At 38.4% G+C, this 7,158-nt stretch overlaps 1 long non-coding RNA gene across 1 annotated transcript; it reads left to right on the forward strand.

Moving 5' to 3' along the window:
• Positions 1 to 442: 442 nt before the first annotated feature.
• On the forward strand, positions 443 to 4,199 carry LOC133186144 (uncharacterized). Its single transcript, XR_009721007.1, has 5 exons — positions 443 to 1,777; positions 1,953 to 2,064; positions 2,267 to 2,334; positions 2,464 to 2,581; positions 3,804 to 4,199. It is a non-coding gene; the product is annotated as an uncharacterized LOC133186144 (long non-coding RNA).
• The last annotated feature ends 2,959 nt before the right edge of the window (positions 4,200 to 7,158 follow it).

The raw sequence follows: 7,158 nt of genomic DNA on the forward strand, positions 1-7,158 counted from the left end.
TTAAATTTAATAAACAAGTATGCAACAAGTTTATAATTAAGCTTCAGTGTCGTTTTGGAATTTTGACCGACAGTGTTGAAATGATAATCAAGAAAACTTGCCACATAAAGAGATTTATCCATGGATCATTACTAAATTGTTATTGATTTGTAGATAGAAAACTTGCCACATAAAGAGATTTATCCATGGATCATTACTAAATTGTTATTGATATTGTAAATTGATATTGCCATAGTTTAAGCCCAATAAAGTACTTTCCTCTAGCTTCCTTCATTAAACCAGTAGAGCTTAAGCCACAGTCAGAGACTTCTAAAAGTCTTCATTGTACAAAACAAAAAAAAAAAAAAAAATACAAAAAAATACAAAAAAAAAAAAAATAAAATAAAAAAAAAATAAAAAAAAAAAAAATACAAAAAAAAAAAAAAAATACAAAAAAAAAAAATATGGTGGGTTATGCTTGTTGTATGTAGTATAATGTGTGTGGTTATGAATAGGTGCATGTGTATATGTGTATGACAGGTGTACATTCATGTGTGGGTAATATTTGAGTTATGTTTGTATGTGTTTATGTAATGTATATAATTATATGCAGCAGTGTGCTCTTTACACAGTGACTGAAAGACTGAAAAAACATATATCTTGACGATACAACATCATGGTTAACGTACAGACCTGACATCAGATTAGATTATAAATAAGGATTTTTTTATGTGCCCAGATCGATAGATCGGGGGCGCACATTGTTTTTGTCCTGTCTGTCTGTTTGTCTGTTTATCTGTTTGTCTGTTGTCAACTTTAACCTTCGCCATAACGTTTGAACCATGAGAGATAGAGACTTCATATTTGGTATGCTTACTCCATTAATTAAGCTCTTTCAAATGACACCAAGGTCAATGACCTTGTGACCTTGACTGTGACCTATATGCTAAAAATAGCTTTTTCGAACCTTTGTCATAACTTTTGAACCATAGGAGATAGTGACTTCATATTTGGTATGCATACTCCACAAATTAAGCTCTTTCACATGACACCAAGTTCAATGACTTTGCAACCTTGACTGTGACCTATATGCTAAAAATAGCCTTTTTGAACCTTCACCGTAACTTTTGAACCATAAGAGACAGAGACTTCATATTTGGTATGCATACTCCACTAATTAAGCTCTTTCAAATGACATCAAGGTCAATGACCTTTTGACCTTGACTGTGACCTATATGCTAAAAGTAGCTTTTTCAAACTTTGTTGCTGCCAGGTGCATAGTATTTCACAAACACATCTTGTTTTCAAATTAAAATGCATGAGTCATATGATATGCTTCATTAATTATCTTCATCATAAAGATCTACCTTTTTCCCTTTTAAATTTAATATTATTAATGTTAACTGATCGAAAGTCAGAGGTCATTTAGTTTTCTCCTATTCTATGTCCAATGGTTCTCTAAAGATATCTTCGAAATCTTGCGGTTTTCAAATTATGCAAAAAGGTTGGAATTGATTTACAATCATGACCTTTTAAAGTCAAAATTTAAATCCCCATATTTCACTTAAAGTGTCATGAATCAAAATTCTTAATTGTTCACAACTCTAACCACTGCGCCATGTGAGAGCACTTAAAATATAGGATTGGGAGGGGGTGGGGTGATTAAAAAACTGTTTTCTAGTATTTGTCAGGTGACGAGACTATCCAGTCCATCAGGAGCTGCAGACTTTGATGAGTGTTTCATTTGATTCAGTTAATACCCTATATTGTGAAATGATGAATTCAACGTTTATTTTGTGTAAGTTTCTTTAATTACACATTCCTTTTATAAATGTTTTTCATCCATTCACTTAAATGTAATCTTCATATGATTTTTTGTAATAATCCTTTCATAGGAATTTTCTTGTCATTTTTTGTCCGTTATTTTGAACTGTACTAATCTTGCAATGTGTCTGAGTTTCTATCTGTGACAGGGGCTCTCGGGAGGGATGGCCAACCAAACAAGGAAGAGCAGATAATTGTGAGAATTAGGATACAGGGTATACACAATGCCAGTGGACCAACATTTTAAAAAATAGTAAGAAGGTGAACTTTTCATTTTGTGTTCCATTTCTTCTTAATCAAAGGAAACACTCATTTGACCTCTTGATTGCACTCATTTGACCTCGATTGCACTCATTTGACCTCTTGATTGCACTCATTTGACCTCGATTGCACTCATTTGACCTCTCAGTTGACTCTCTTTGATAGTAGAATAAAAGTTACACAAGTCTTGATCTTATTGTAGAGAAGAACATCTCTCATCAAGAAGAGTCCAGAAAGGGGAATCAACTGCAGCCAAACATGGTAGACAGGGTAAGACACTAAAAAATGAACTCACTTCTTTGTACTGACCTCAATTTCTGAAGCTTGTCCACACATAACATCTACATTAATATTGGGACCTCTTTTATCTTTTTTTGATCTTATAGCTCTGTTTTACAGAAATGATGACAGCTGTACCCCACTACCCTTAGGACCTTAGGTTAAGAAGAGTGCATCACCTGCCAGCAAGAATACCAAGAGAAGGATAGACTTTGACCAACCCAAAAGTAACGAAATGGTAAGGCATGAACTCCATCTCTTACACTGGATCAATTTATATTGCTCTTTCGAATTCATTTAATAAAATTTCAATACCTTTGCAAAACAACCTTTCCACATTCTCTGTTAAGGAGGGATTCCTGTCTGGTTTATGACTAAATATTTGCATATATGGTGATTACTCTCTGTTTCCTCCCACTATGAACCTGCACTCGCCAGTTGCGTTCATGACACTGTGAATGCAACTTCTGCCGTAAGTGCATTTCATTTCTTACACTGGTGCAGTACAAGCTACTCTGCTAGTATAACACATTCAGAAGTATATATATGAAATGTTGAGCAAAAGGAATAAACTATAGTTTTTAATGAAATTCTCTGGGAAAAAGATATTTTAAATGATTAGAATTGCTGATTGCGGTGTATTTAAATTTAAAAAAGAATAATTTTAATCAACGTATTTAATTAAGGAATATTTACTTGTACATCCACCGAATATTATTTCCTTTATTTGTTATGAAATGCTGTTTATCAGTCCGTAAATGCCACTAAGCAAGCCACATGCATAGATTTCTTGAGCAACGGCTCTTCAATTATGCATACAATGACATACACATCTACAATATTTATCATATTTAATTCTACTTTAAATGTTATATCTACAGATATAAATATGAACAATAAAATGTCTTTTTTGTGTATGGGAATTAACATCGCAGCTATTGCAGAAAAAAATTTACATAACCAGCTTATGCGGGTTATGTATTTTTTCTGCAACAGCTGCAACATTAATTCCCGCACTAACAACCAAAGAAAGCATTTTATTGTTTAAATGTTTTCAAGTTTTGTGTGAGTTATTGGTGTGTAAATCACGCAGATTTGTCACGTAGGTATATTTCATGAAGCTCGCTAGCGCTGTGTCAATAGTGAGAAAGTGTATTTCAGCCATGTAAAAATAAGAGCCAAAAATGTTATTTTGGAAGCAGCTACTAGTGCTAGTCATGAAATTATGCAATAATTAATTCTACAGTATAGGTAACATAAAGATATACCACAGAGAAAAATACACTTATTCTCAATGTATTATTTGGAAATTATTTATGTGTTATTTTTTGTTTTCAAATCAAGATATTTCAGAATCAAATTTGTTTTATATTCATTTTCAGATTTGTTTCATATTCTGAAACATCTCTGATAATATCTTAACTGGGTCACACTTTGACCTCTCGACTCTCATTTGACAGGATGTAGAGAAGCAAGGCCGATCAGAAGCACTAGACCACTCAACAGCTAGAGAGTTCGGTAAAGGTTTGGTTACTAGACATAAGGTGAGTTGTATTCCTAATTATAACATTAGGTGCTAGGCATGAATTGCCCTGCAACCTACATATACAAGGTACATTGATATATACCTGCTGTGAAGTGTACAGCTCCTCTCTCTCCTTTTCTTCTGCTGACGGACAGACGTGTTACTGTCAGCTGCATTATTTTTATGTACTGTACTATACATTGTAAGACGCAGATTATTTTACCATAGTGTTAATTTGACTCTGTTTCCACCGTCACTGCATATTGTTATTATAGTAAAATGCTTATGGTGCTGCGAGCAGGGTACTTCAGTTTGACAGTGGGGTAAATGCTTTGCCTGCACCTGTTAATGCCTGTCTCCATCTTGGATTTATTTCCGAGATGTAAGATAGCAGTATTTGTTTTTTGTGCATACGTTTATACTTTAGTTTGTAGTTAAGCAGATTACCCAGTGTAGATTTATATTTTGCCCTTTTGTGGGTGAGATGGATGTGATTTCATTGCCTATTGTTTGGGAAGGGGGACTTTGAGGCCTAGTATGGACTGGGTCACTCAGCTTTGGGGGAAATGGCTAAGAGGGCACAGTCCGGGGAAAGTCCTGCCCTCTTTAAGCTTGATGTTTGCTTCAGGTATGTGTAGCATACCAGTGCCTTGGTGGGGGGGGGGGGGTATATTGTTAACCAGTTTGAGGGTGGAGACATGTCGGTACTGATAGCTGATTTTGATGGGTCTGGAGAGAGTGCGGTTTCCAGCAGTTTTAATCTCTGATCCAGGAATGACATACTTTCCTGGAGGGGGTTGTTGACCACATTCAAGAGGAAATAAATCAAATTCAAGAAAATATTTCCCAAGTTCAGGGTGACTTTGATGTGGTTAACGGCGGGGTAGATAGCCTTGTTCAAGATGTAGGGGTCTTGTGAGGAGATATTGGCTTATTATGTACCAATATGACTCAAATGGGATTTGTTGAAAAGAATATGGGTTCCATGGAAAGAAATATGGTGGACAGCTTCACTTACCTTGGCGCTCATCATGAATGGCAGAGGTACTGCTGACATCAGGAAGAGGATAGAGGATAGCGTTGGCCAGCGCATCCTTCAGGAGGCTAGCCAACATCTGGAAGGCCACAGACATCAGTAGAAAGATCAGTCTCCCTCTTTGACGGCCTGGTCCTCTACGTATTGTTATATGGATGTGAGACTTGAAAGCTTACCAAGACATAGGAAAAGAGGATTGACATCTTTCAGACCAAGTGCCTCAGAATGATTCTTAAGGTCAGATGGTAGCAGCATATCCCAAACAAGACAGTTCTGGAAATGGCAGGAGTAGAAAACATCAGTGGTGAGGTGAGTAGGAGGAGATGGAATTGGATTGGCCATGTACTGAGGAAGGATCCAACAGAAGACTGTGTTTTGGCCCTTGAATGGACGCCTGAGGGGAGAAGGAAGCAAAGCCACCTCAAGACAACATGGTGGCGGATGGTGGAGGTGAAGTGGAATGATGCAGGCTGGAAGTCTTGGAACATGAAACGCCATGCAGCCTCAGACTGACCCCAGTGGAAGAGGGATGTTCAGGCCTTGTGTGCCTTCTGGCATGGAGAGAATTAAGATAAGACAAGAAAGAAATATAGGACTCAGTTAAGCAAGATCACTCAAATGCTTGCAGGAATGTTGAGGTCTCAGACAAGTCTCATTCAGTTATAAAACTGCAAAAGACCAAGTTCACTGACAGTCAGCCTGTAGTGACTAGTAGCCAGGGGAGTACCAGGGCATAGCATGCCTGTAGAGCAGCCTGTAAGTATTGTATTGAATCCTGGATCTGTTTCTGTTCATAATTCTGAGGTCAGGTTTGTAGCTGCAACTCAAGGTCAGTCACTTTCCTAAGTAGGCTACAGAGGTTTGGGTGTGGGATTTGCTGAGTACCATTATTTTCAGGGGGACACATTTATAGGGGGAGTCCCAGTAGATCCCAGCATGGGCCCATCCATTCCAGGTCATTTTGCTTAGGTAATGGGCATGCCCTTGATCACACTCACTGCATCTGTATATTCTAGTGCAGGTAAGTTGGATAGTGATTGCTCTGGCTACTATGATGAGTTCATAGGGCAGTCAGCAGCACTGGGGGGGGGGGGGGGGGGGGGGGGGTCAGTCATTTGTTCCTGAAACAGGAGGTTGGCCTGGGGTACCTCTAGGTCACACTTAAATGTCTATTGCAGATACCCAATTTCTGAATTTAATTCCTCCTGGTGTGCAAAGCAGCATGAGCTGGAATATTCCAGCTGAAATCAAGTTGATGAAGTACAGTGGGGATGAAGAGGGGGGACCATTCTATTCAAAATTCTCCACAATTGCTGAATACCATCAGTTGAGTGACCAATCATCTCTTTGCACTTAGTCTGACATTGGAGGGGGCAGCACTTAAGTACTTTGATATCATGCATCATAGGGTTGCTCTGTTAAGTTACATTAAGTTTCCAGGAATTCATTCTCAGGATGAAGGAGAAGTTTGGGAAAACTTCCTTAAGGGCAGCCTTGCAGGTGAAATTCAGCTTGATAGCCCAGAAGCCAGAAAAAAACAATAGAACAAAGGGGGATAGAGTCTTGGACATTGTCCAGAGGGCATTTGGTGGAATAACCTTGCCTGAATATTTCAAGAACAGGTTATTGTTAGATTTGCTCTTGGGAGGGGGGGGGGGGGCAGGGATAGTGAGGCGGGGCAACAGTTAATCAACAATCCCCCTTGTAGTCTGGCAGAGACAATAAAACAAGTAAAAACTTATTAGATAAGTCACCAAGCAGTGATTCATTGTCCATGTGCTGTTAGGCCCATTTCATCAGAGTTGTACCATGAAGGGCAGAGAGATTCTTGCTCTCCCTCTGCTCACTGGTGTAAGCTCTTGGACTTCGAGTGCTGAGATAAGTCAGATGAGCAGAAATCTAGTTATCCCCCTTATACCTTGGCAAAGTCAATAAAATGAGTAAAGACTTTTCAGTTAAGTCACTGAGCAGTGGGTTCATCATCCACGTTCTGTTAGGTTTGTTTCCTCAGAGTTGGACAGTAAAGGGTGGAGAAATTCTCACTCACCTTTTGCTCACTGGTGTAAGCTCTAGGACTGTAATTGCCAAGATAAGTCAGAGGAGCAGAAAAATAGTTATCCTGGAGACTCTAAGAGTCTGCAGCCCAAAGTTTAGACCTCAACAAAAATGTTCAGCCCTGAGGGCCAGTAGGACTAACAAATTGGGACAAATACAACAGAAATGTGAATGTAAGAGCAACTCTGGATTCCCAGCT

This window comes from Saccostrea echinata, unplaced genomic scaffold (assembly GCF_033153115.1).
Source record: "Saccostrea echinata isolate AGI-Se365-2 ecotype Australia unplaced genomic scaffold, CSIRO_AGI_Sech_v1 ptg000012l, whole genome shotgun sequence".
In the NCBI taxonomy this organism is placed as follows: domain Eukaryota; kingdom Metazoa; phylum Mollusca; class Bivalvia; order Ostreida; family Ostreidae; genus Saccostrea; species Saccostrea echinata.